The sequence below is a fragment of the Cherax quadricarinatus genome, chromosome 56 (assembly GCF_038502225.1).
Source record: "Cherax quadricarinatus isolate ZL_2023a chromosome 56, ASM3850222v1, whole genome shotgun sequence".
Taxonomy (NCBI): domain Eukaryota; kingdom Metazoa; phylum Arthropoda; class Malacostraca; order Decapoda; family Parastacidae; genus Cherax; species Cherax quadricarinatus.
This window is the reverse complement of record NC_091347.1, coordinates 20,715,680-20,728,098: the sequence shown is the minus strand read 5'-3', so window position 1 is coordinate 20,728,098 and position 12,419 is coordinate 20,715,680. Positions and strand designations below refer to the sequence as shown.

The 12,419-nt window shown below is 41.9% G+C and overlaps 1 protein-coding gene across 1 annotated transcript in view; it reads left to right on the top strand.

The window, feature by feature from the left end:
• The window catches only part of LOC128700744 (vam6/Vps39-like protein), a 61,057-nt gene that overhangs the window by 6,165 nt on the left and 42,473 nt on the right, over positions 1–12,419 (top strand). The gene's annotated exons all lie outside the window — the stretch shown is intronic.

Sequence of the window (12,419 nt, the reverse complement as noted above, 5' to 3'; positions counted from 1 at the left end):
GCAATCATTTTATAATGTACTCTGAGGAAAAAGTGAAGGCTATCAGGATGTGTTAGTAGTAGTGTGGACCCCCAGGCAAGGTGACCTTGTTCATGGTGCACACTCACCTAGGCCTCCTGGCCACCGCCATGGCAACAGAAAATTAACTTTGGAAGTCAAGGACCCTAATGGAAATAAGTCACTTTATCTGACTTTTTGGGGTTATCCTAGTTAATTTACATTATGTATGATAATTGTGCGTTGACCCCCGGAACCCTCAACAACTCCAGGTATGTGTACCTATGCCTAAATAAACTTACTTAGGCTGTGTTATTGTCTTTAATGATGATGGTAAAGCCGAAATAGGTATCTTAATATTAGGTTAAGAAATAATAGATCGGGTTAGCTTGTGTTAGGTTAGCTTGTGTTAGGTTAGCTTGTGTCAGGTTACTTTGTGTTAGGTTACCTAGTGTTAGGTTACCTTGTGTTACGTTACTTTGTTTCAGGTTAGCGTGTCACGTTAGCTTGTGTTAGGTTAGCTTGTGTCAGGTTAGCGTGTCACGTTAGCTTGTGTTAGGTTAGCTTGTATCAGGTTAGCTTGTGTCAGGTTAGCTTGTGTCAGGTTAGCTTGTGTCAGGTTAGCTTGTGTCAGGTTAGCTTGTGTCAGGTTAGCTTGTGTCAGGTTAGCTTGTGTCAGGTTAGCTTGTGTCAGGTTAGCTTGTGTCAGGTTAGCTTGTCAGGTTAGCTTGTCAGGTTAGCTTGTGTCAGGTTAGCTTGTGTCAGGTTAGCTTGTGTCAGGTTAGCTTGTCAGGTTAGCTTGTCAGGTTAGCTTGTCAGGTTAGCTTGTGTCAGGTTAGCTTGTGTCAGGTTAGCTTGTCAGGTTAGCTTGTGTCAGGTTAGCTTGTGTCAGGTTAGCTTGTCAGGTTAGCTTGTGTCAGGTTAGCTTGTGTCAGGTTAGCTTGTCAGGTTAGCTTGTGTCAGGTTAGCTTGTCAGGTTAGCTTGTGTTAGGTTAGCTTGTGTCAGGTTAGCTTGTGTCAAGTTAGCTTGTGTTAGGTTAGCTTGTTTCAGGTTAGCTTGTGTTAGGTTAGCTTGTGTCAGGTTAGCTTGTCAGGTTAGCTTGTGTCAGGTTAGCTTGTCAGGTTAGCTTGTGTTAGGTTAGCTTGGCAGGTTAGCTTGTGTCAGGTTAGCTTGTGTCAGGTTAGCTTGTGTCAGGTTAGCTTGTGTCAGGTTAGCTTGTCAGGTTAGCTTGTCAGGTTAGCTTGTCAGGTTAGCTTGTGTCAGGTTAGCTTGTGTCAGGTTAGCTTGTCAGGTTAGCTTGTGTCAGGTTAGCTTGTGTCAGGTTAGCTTGTCAGGTTAGCTTGTGTCAGGTTAGCTTGTGTTAGGTTAGCTTGTCAGGTTAGCTTGTGTTAGGTTAGCTTGTGTCAGGTTAGCTTGTGTCAAGTTAGCTTGTGTTAGGTTAGCTTGTTTCAGGTTAGCTTGTCAGGTTAGCTTGTGTCAGGTTAGCTTGTCAGGTTAGCTTGTGTTAGGTTAGCTTGGCAGGTTAGCTTGTGAACTTAGGTTAGCTTGTATTAACTTAGGTTAACTTGTGTTAAGTCTGAGCTGAACGTGGGTGGGAGGTTTTCATTCTCTAATTTTATGTGACCTTTTTCTTGAAAAAATATTTTCCGTTGCCTTTTTCTTATGGTTTTATATTGGGGTGAACCACAGTACTAATTATTTAACTAAAATTTTGAAATTCACTTGGGTGACAGTATTATATGACTCACGGAGCTTCTAAAAGTATTATCCAGAGGGCTGAGGAGGGACTGTTGAGATGGTTCGGACATTTAGAATGACTTGGAGGGTGTATAAATCTGGAGTAGATGGAAGGAGGAGTAGGGGTCGTTATAGGAAGAGTTGGAGGGAGGGGGTAAAGGGGGTTTTGTGTGCGAGGGGCTTAGACTTCCAACAGGCGTGCGTTAGGTTTTGGATAGGAGTGGAGGCAAATGTTTTTTATGACTTGAAGTGCTGTTGGAGTGTGAGTAAAGTAACATTTATGAAAGTATTCATGGAGACCGGTTAGCCGGACTTGAGTCCTGGAGGTAGTAAGTACAGTGCCTGCACTCTGAAGGAGGGGTGTAGATATTTTTTTTGATTGTAGTGTCAGCACGCCTGGAGTTTACCTGGAGTTTACCTGGAGAGAGTTCCGGGGGTCAACGCCCCCGCGGCCCGGTCTGTGACCAGGCCTCCTGGTGGATCAGAGCCTGATCAACCAGGCTGTTGCTGCTGGCTGCACGCAAACCAACGTACGAGCCACAGCCCGGCTGATCCGGAACTGACTTGCCTCTGGCAAGACAGTGATGGAGTGAGTAATGATGCAAGTGTTTATTTTTTGGGGCACTGCCTTGGTGGGAAACGGCCGATGTATTAATAAAAAATGTAATCATAACACGATAGCAAACAAATCACAGAACGGGTGAGGACTTAAACCCATGGCAGGTGAGTTCTGAAACAGACGCAATAACCTGTGAGTGTTAGGGTTGAAATACTAGTAATTCTGTGATTTGGTATAAAATGTTTTGTGTTCCTCAGATGCCTTGAATACGAAGGTATAACTAAATAATAATGTACAGAGATGGGATGACATTTAGTTGTGCATACAGAAATCCCGTAGTTATGCTTCAATCTTTCATAATGTGTTAGCCTAGTAAGTACAACCATATAATGTGACTTTAATGATTTATTTGACAGTTCTTGCTGTAGCCTCTTTTAACTATGTTGACTTAAACGACATTCACTGTACAGGATAATTTATATACTCCATCACATAGCATGGGTTTCCTGTCATACTCCATCACATAGCATGGGTTTCCTGTCATATTCCATCACATAGCATGGGTTTCCTGTCATACTCCATCACATAGCATGGGTTTCCTGTCATACTCCATCACACACCATAGGTTTCCTGTCATACTCCATCACATAGCATGGGTTTCCTGTCATACTCCATCACACACCATAGGTTTCCTGTCATACTCCATCACATAGCATGGGTTTCCTGTCATACTCCATCACACACCATAGGTTTCCTGTCATACTCCATCACATAGCATGGGTTTCCTGTCATATTCCATCACATAGCATGGGTTTCCTGTCATACTCCATCACATGGCATGGATTTCCTGTCACATTCCATCACATAGCATGGGTTTCCTGTCATATTCCATCACATAGCATGGGTTTCCTGTCATATTCCATCACACACCATAGGTTTCCTGTCATACTCCATCACATAGCATGGATTTCCTGTCATATTCCATCACATAGCATGGGTTTCCTGTCATACTCCATCACATTGCATGGATTTCCTGTCACATTCCATCACATAGCATGGGTTTCCTGTCATACTCCATCACATAGCATGGGTTTCCTGTCATACTCCACATAGCACGGGTTTCCTGTCATACTCCATCACATAGCATGGGTTTCCGGTCAAACTTCATCACATAGCATGGGTTTCCTGTCACATTCCATCACATAGCATGGGTTTCCTGTCATACTCCATCACATTGCATGGATTTCCTGTCACATCCCATCACATAGCATGGGCTTCCTGTCATATTCCATCACACACCATAGGTTTCCTGTCATACTCCATCACATAGCATGGGTTTCCTGTCATACTCCATCACATGGCATGGGTTTCCTTTCATACTCCACACAGCATGGATTTCCTGTCACATTCCATCACATAGCATGGGTTTCCTCTCATACTCCATCACATAGCATGGGTTTCCTCTCATACTCCATCACATAGCATGGGTTTCCTGTCATCCATCACATAGCATGGGTTTCCTGTTATACTCTATCACATATCATGGGTTTCCTGTCATATTCCACCACATATCGCTTATTTCCTGTCACCCTCCACCACGTAGTATGGGTTTCCAGTCGTATTTCACCAAGCAGGATGACCTGACCATCTCATTCTTCATTACTACCACTACGACCAATGTAACTATTGAAAGATAACTCTTTAGTGAATTACCAATATTAACCTGCTGGACAACATGAGTTAACGGGAGAGTCTACTTACTGAGATATGAACCCGCTTATTCAAGGACTCAAGCTTGTGCGTGTTTGACGGAGTCCCCCAGGACACTGTATGATGCGTGTCGAACCCATTATGAAGCACCAGCTGGAACATTAGTCAGGCACATCTATGTTGAAAATATAAAGGGTAAAACATATCGGTGTTAAAAATAAAGGTTAGCAAGGTGTGATGCAATTTCCATATTTGTCTTTCTATGTTGTCGCCTCTGTGTTTCTACTGAAAAAAGCCTGCTGAGCAGGAGAAACGTCTGGTCAACGAAGATGAAAGATGTCAAACTACTGCACATATGATTTACTTATCTACTTGGCGGTAGTGTATATTGTTACCATTGATTCTGTATTCATCGTTCACACAACACTTACTGGAGGTCTTCAATGGAAAGGTCAACGAGCCTTTTTTAATACAGTCTCGAACTTCTCAACCCTCACAATAACTTCATACACTTCAGTGAATATTATGTTTCAATATTTTTTTTTCATATGATAACATGAAAATGTGCATGGAGTACCTAGAGGCGAAAGAATGCAGAGGCACAGAGCTGGAGATAAACGCTCTTACAAGATAGTCACAGCACCAAGGGGAAGGGGGGCTGGAGGTTTCAGCCCCCTAAAGCTTCCAAATAAAGAATGGTAAATACAATAACGCTGCTTCAAAACAAGTAAGTTTCCTAGGCCTCTTTCCACCCAGATAGCCGACTCTCCCTCGGCCAGCCTACTGTAGAAATTCTGGAGCATCCCTGTGATCTTAGACCCAGAGATCAGTGTTTATATATATATCTCACAGCTGATCAGTCTGGGCTGCCTGATTTCGTCTGTCATATAATAATAATATCTTTATTTACTATGCCTAGCTGACAACAATGACATACTACTATATAGAAAGCCGCTTGTTCTGATCCGCATGTCGGGCAAATTAGGTCAGTGTCCCAGGATGCAACCCACACCAGTCGACTAACACCCAGGTACCCATTTTACTGATGGGGAACATAGACAACAGGTTGGTAGGTAAGACACATAGGCAACAGTTAGGCAACTTTATTCCGAAACGTGTCGCCTACACAGTAGACTTCTTCAGTCGAATACAGAAAGTAGGCAGGAACAGTAGAGATGTGAAGACGATGTAATCAGTCCATCACCCTTGAAGTCGTAGAATTTGAGGTTGTCAGTCCCTCAGCCTGGAGAAGTTCAGTTCCATAGTCAGGAACTATCTGAAGATCAAGCGACAGTGCGGAGACTTAAATACTGTCGGAAGGAGAGGTGCATAGTAGTAGTAGTAGTGAGAATGTAGCCACTGGGAGGTCATGTCCCCCTCAGGTCCAACAATTCTCACTTGAAAAGTTTGTCCAAAGTGTTTTCTGTACCAAGATGCCATGTGTTGCAGTGTCTGACAAGATGAACATCAAAATGGTATCTTGGTACAGAAAACACCTTGGACAAACTTTTCAAGTGAGAATTGTTGGACCTGATGGGGACATGACCGCTCAGTGGCTACATTCTCACTACTACTACTACTCTGCACCTCTCCTTCCGACAGTATTTAAGTCTCCGCACTGTCGCTTGATCTTCAGATAGTTCCTGACTTTGGAACTGAACTTCTCCAGGCTGAGGGACTGACAACCTCAAATTCTACGACTTCAAGGGTGATGGACTGATTACATTGTCTTCACATCTCTACTGTTCCTGCCTACTTTCTGTATTCGACTGAAGAAGCCTACTGTGTAGGCGAAACGTTTCGGAATAAAGTTGCCTAACTGTTGCCTATGTGTCTTACCTACCAACCTGTCGGTATTGTATACCATTTTGATGTTCATAGACAACAGGTGGAAAGAAACACATCCAATGTTTATACTCTGGCTGGGAATCGAATCCAGACCCTCGCTGTGTGAAGCGAGAGCGTTAACCACCAGGCCACCAGAGCCTGTGAGAAGTATACGGAAAACGAAGATGTCAGTGACATCAAGGGAAGTTTGGCCACAGCTCGTGGCTCAGCAGAACTGGAACCTCAGGTACTGAGGCTTGATGGAAGTCAGAAGCGTCCAGAAGTGGTCACCATGCTCAGGGCCGGATTACCACATAGGCAAACTAGGCATTTGCCTAGGGCCCCGCGCATTTGGGGGCCCCGCGGTCCAAGGGCTCTGGTGGCCTGGTGGTTAACGCTCTCGCTTCACACGGCGAGGGCCTGGGTTCGATTCCCAGCCAGAGTAGAAACATTGGACGTGTTTCTTTCCACCTGTTGTCTATGTTCCCCATCAGTAAAATGGGTACCTGGGTGTTAGTCGACTGGTGTGGGTCGCATCCTGGGACACTGACCTAATTTGCCCGAGATGCTCAGCATAACAAGTGGCTTTCTATGTAGTAGTATGTCATTGTTGTCAGCTAGGACTGTATACCATGTACATGTACTTGTAGTAAATAAAGATTATTATTATTATTTATTATAAGGGGTTCAGGGGCTCATCCAAGACTGCGCACATGGTGCAAGTGCAAAGGGGTCCCTACCTAAAAAGTTCAAGTGTTTGGAGAGTAAAATTGATTTTTAAAAATTAATCAAAACAAAAATAAATAATGAAATAAAATAAAATAAAAATAAATAAACCTAACCATAGATGGCAACACTCAACACGCCTTTGTTTACATCAGAACAGCTGTGTTTTCCCGCTAATGGGTGAGTATGGGAGATTCCTCTCCAATTTTCTGTAGTAATTACACGTTATCTAGACTTGTACTGTGACAAATTAACTGAAGTGTTGTTGATAGACATTGATGTGTATGGATAAATGTTTGTTTTCGCCTCTAAATGTTAAGGGAGGTACCTGATAGGGTTACTTGACCAGTAAAGACGCATGGACCAGTCAAGACGCATTTTTGGTAAAAATACTATAAAGAAAAACCTTAAAACGCAAACTTGACTTCCGTTTGCAGGTTTTAAAAGCACTTTGTCCTGTCTTTAAGTCTTTATCATTTCAATAACAGATCTCAATTGATTGATGTTCTACATCACTTCCGTCGCAAATACTTAGTTTTCAAGTTGCGACGGAAGTGATGTAGAACATCAATTAATTTACTACATATTTCCCCAGAAACACATAAGCCACATTAGAAAATCGTTGGTTGGGTGAAACTGAAAATTGTCCCTGCATTCTTTAATTCTCATGTCCTTATCTATGGTGGTAGGGCATATATCATGCAAAACATAATGATTAGTTTAGTTATGAAAATGGTAATATAAATACCACTGTGCATTGTTCTTGGACTCAGTACGATTTCTGTTTAAGTAAATTGGAGATCAAGGAGGATGAATTAGTAAAATATTCGTAGCCCAAATCACTAACCTAATCTATGGTAAAAGTTCTGTATATGACTCCTTTCTGGTAACGTTTTGAATTTTTAGATGCGCAGCCAGAGGAAAGGGGGCTACAAGGGCCATATCCCCCCAATTGACAGAAAAAAAATTAATAATTAAAAAAATAATAATTGATAATGAAAAAATTGTATTTGCATGATTACAGACAGTGATACATCCTCATTATGGCATCTCGTGAACGTGATGTTGGACGTTCTTATGCGAGTGGGTCACAGAAAAGAAAGAAGAAAATTCAAGAAGAAGAACAGAAAAAAAAGATGTAGGAAGCTGCAGAAAGATCACAGACATGCTCACGAAAACAGTTTCTGATGTTACCAGTACAGTTGAATCTGCAGATACGTCAGATCATACAGGAAGCCCTCCCTCCATTATTTCTCAGCCAGCATCTTCTTTTGTGTCTCCTCTCAATGTCTCAACGGACATTTCATCCACAGGCTTTTGTCTTAAAAGATCCTGCCTCATGGCAAAATGTAATCCCAGATTCTCTACGTAATGCTTTCCTTGCAGAAAACTTCAGTCAAACTCTGAACATTGACTTTAGGAAATCAGCAAGGATTTAAGATGGAAGTCGTCGTTGTTTAAAGTCATCTGTTTTATAGGAAGCTTGAAAATTCAGAAACTGTGAAAAGATCATGGATGGTATACTCTGAAAGCTCAGGAAAAGTGTACTGTTCAGCATGCAAGCTATTTTCTACCAAAGAAAATACCTTCACACAGGGGTTCAATGACTGGAAAAATTCCAAGCGTTTTGAGGAACATGAAAACAGCACCACTCACAGGAGCTGCATTTTAGCCAATGTATTTCGTGCACAGAAAAAAGGCTTATTGGATTCTCATTTGGAAAATCAAACTGAAAAAGAGCGCACTTATTGGAGAAAAGTTCTAGAAAGAGTTGTTGCTGTTGTAAAATTCTTAGCTCTAAGATGACTTGCTTTCCGTGGAGAAAATGAGGTTTTTGGTTCGGAAAACAATGGCAGTTTCCTAGGGATCATAGAACTATTAGCACAATTCGATCCATTCTTAGCAAATCATGTGTCACGCCTTGGGAATGCAGGAAGAGGCACTGTATCTTACATGTGCAGCGCTGTATAGCCCTTGTGGCTTAGCGCTTCTTTTTGATTATAATAATAATGTATCTTACATGTCATCTACTATATGCAATGAATTTATTGAACTGATGACTAAGAAGGTCCTCAATAACATCATAGCAGCTGTGAAAACTGTAAAATACTTTGCAATAAGTGTAGATTCAACACCAGATATTTCACATACAGATCAATTGACATTCATTGTTCACTTTGTCGACTCCAGTGGTTAGCCTGTAGAGCGCTTTATAAAATTCATTCCTCTTTCAGGCCATGATGGAGAAACAATGATGAATGTAGTACTGGATACTCTGCTTGAACATGATCTCTCTATTATGGATTGCCGTGGCCAGAGCTACGACAATGCAAGTAACATGTCGGGTAAATATAATGGATTGCAAGCCCGTATCAAGCAAATCAACCCACTTGCTGAATATGTGCCCTGCTAAGCACACTCTCTTAATCTTGTTGGGTCATGTGCTGCGGAGTGTTGTGTCGCTGCAGTTTCATTTTTTGGACTTTTACAAGCACTCTTTAATTTTTTCTCTGTTTCAACGCATCGGTGGAGTATACTCAAGTCAACCATTCATGGAGATGTCATCAAATCATTATCAACAACAAGGTGGTCAGCGCAGCATGATGCAACACATGCTTTGAAAGACAGCTTTGCTGAAATACGTTCTGCTTTGATCCAAATAGCAGAGGATGAAGACCAGACAGCAACTACAAGAAGCGAAGCAGCCAGCTTAGCATCAAAATTGGAAGATTTTGAATTGGCCTTACTCTGTGTGCTTTGGGACTGTATACTGGAACGGTTAAATGCCACGAACAAGACACTTCAGAAAATTGAAATTGAAATGGCTACTTGTGCTAACCTCTATGCAGGCTTAGTGGAATTTGTAAGCTCACTTCGCGATGATGAAGCTTTTGAAATGTTTGAAGAGAAAGCTAAACTGCTGGTGAAAGACTACAGTTACCGGGCTGATCAACAGCGGTCAAGGAAGAGGAAACGCAATTTTGAAGAGCCAGACAATGAAATTGTGTTGCTACCAAGGCAGAAATGTAAGACAGCTACATACTTAGTCATTCTGGATTCACTGATTACAGAATTGGTGAAAAGAAAAGAAATCTACCAGAATCTCAATGACAAGTTTGGATTTCTGTTCAAAATTACTACTATGCCAGATGCAGAATTGAGAGAAGCTGCATTAAAGTTGCAACAACACCTTTCAGCAGATGTTCAGGACACATTTGTTGAAGAAATAGCTCATTTTTCTGGGTATATGAATCAGATTAAAGCTCCACCTGAAAAATGTGCGCCCTCAGCTGCTTTGAAACATTTAAGAAATGCAGGTATCTCAGAAACCTTCCCTAATGTTGACATAGTGTATCGCCTTTACCTAACTAACACTTCCGCTACTAACTGTGAAGGAGAACGTTCATTTTCTGTTTTGAAAAGAGTGAAAAACCAGCTCCGTTCAACAATGAGCCAAGACAAATTGTGTAACCTAGCCTTGTTGACCACTGAGTCTGATCTAACAAGAAATATTGATTTTCAGAATATAATTGATGATTTTGCCAATATGAAATCCAGAAAAAAGTTTATTTAAGAAGTTAGTTTTAGTTTAATATGTTTATTATGCACCCCATACCCATCCTGTGGGCGGTAGTCAAAAGATTACAGAGGTACATAATTGGTCCAGGGACTGGACTCCAAAGTTTTGATAGCTGAGCAAGTTACAGAGGTAATGAACTCACAATTTACAAAGGTAATGAACTCACAATTTACAAAGGTAATGAACTCACAATTTACAAAGGTAATGAACTCCAGGTAAGTCTGGTCACAATCATGACAAGTTACAAAGGTATTTACAGATTACAGAGGTACGTAATGGGTCCAGGGACTGGGCCCCCAAAGTTTTGATAGCTGAACTAGGTACAAAGGTAATGAGCTCACAAGTTACAAAGGTAATGAATTCTGTAGAATGGTTACTTACGTTTATACTTTGGCTACAATCATGAACAAATTATAGAGTAATGAGCAATTCACACTTCCACACCCGGTCACAACTGTAATTTACCTGGAGTTTACCTGGAGAGAGTTTCGGGGGTCAACGCCCCCGCGGCCCGGTCTGTGACCAGGCCTCCTGGTGGATCAGCGCCTGATCAACCAGGCTGTTGCTGCTGGCTGCACGCAAACCAACGTACGAGCCACAGCCCGGCTGATCAGGAACTGACTTTAGGTGCTTGTCCAGTGCCAGCTTGAAGACTGCCAGGGGTCTGTTGGTAATCCCCCTTATGTGTGCTGGGAGGCAGTTGAACAGTCTCGGGCCCCTGACACTTATTGTATGGTCTCTTAACGTGCTAGTGACACCCCTGCTTTTCATTGGGGGGATGGTGCATCGTCTGCCAAGTCTTTTGCTTTCGTAGTGAGTGATTTTCGTGTGCAAGTTCGGTACTAGTCCCTCTAGGATTTTCCAGGTGTATATAATCATGTATCTCTCCCTCCTGCGTTCCAGGGAATACAGGTTTAGAAACCTCAAGCGCTCCCAGTAATTGAGGTGTTTTATCTCCGTTATGCGCGCCGTGAAAGTTCTCTGTACATTTTCTAGGTCGGCAATTTCACCTGCCTTGAAAGGTGCTGTTAGAGTGCAGCAATATTCCAGCCTAGATAGAACAAGTGACCTGAAGAGTGTCATCATGGGCTTGGCCTCCCTAGTTTTGAAGGTTCTCATTATCCATCCTGTCATTTTTCTAGCAGATGCGATTGATACAATGTTATGGTCCTTGAAGGTGAGATCCTCCGACATAATCACTCCCAGGTCTTTGACGTTGGTGTTTCGCTCTATTTTGTGGCCAGAATTTGTTTTGTACTCTGATGAAGATTTAATTTCCTCATGTTTACCATATCTGAGTAATTGAAATTTCTCATCGTTGAACTTCATATTGTTTTCTGCAGCCCACTGAAAAATTTGGTTGATGTCCGCCTGGAGCCTTGCAGTGTCTGCAATGGAAGACACTGTCATGCAGATTCGGGTGTCATCTGCAAAGGAAGACACGGTGCTGTGGCTGACATCCTTGTCTATGTCGGATATGAGGATGAGTTATTGGTGCAAATATTGATTGTTGAGTCACACACACCACACACACACACACACACACACACACACACACACACACACACACACACACACACACACACACACACACACACACACACACACACACACACACACACACTTTAGTTTAATATCTTTATGCACCCCATACCCATCCTGTGGGCGGTAGTCAAAAGATTACAAAGGTACATAATGGGTCCAGTGACTGGACCCCAAAGTTATGATAGCTGAACTAGTTACAAAGGTAATGAACTCCAGGTAGATCTGGTCACTAATCATGGCAAGTTACAGAGGTAATGAATCAGCTTCACTCCTATACATGGTTACAGTCATGAACAAATTACAAAGTAATGAACCACTGATACGTCCACACCTGGTCACAAGAAGTGCCTGTGAATATAAACAATTCTTTACTTTCTTGAGTTTATATGATTTGATAGTCTTATGCATGATGCAATGATAACAATAATGGTCAGTGATTTATAAAGGGAATAATAGTGCTGTAGTGGTTATGCTGAATATAATAGGTACATGATGTCACTACTTTAATAGCCTAATCTAGTTATACTATGCTGTCTTGAGTTTATTCTCTTTAAAATGCATGATTTAACAAGATAGTTATAATGGCTGTTGGTAAATGGTTTTGGTTGTCTTGATGTACTTTCCCTATTAAATTTAATCTAAATAGACAGAATGTATTTAATTAGACCTTAAACAGGCTCACTCCGACCCCCCCACCCCCACCCCCAAGCTGGAAGGGGTCGCTTCGCTTACCCGTA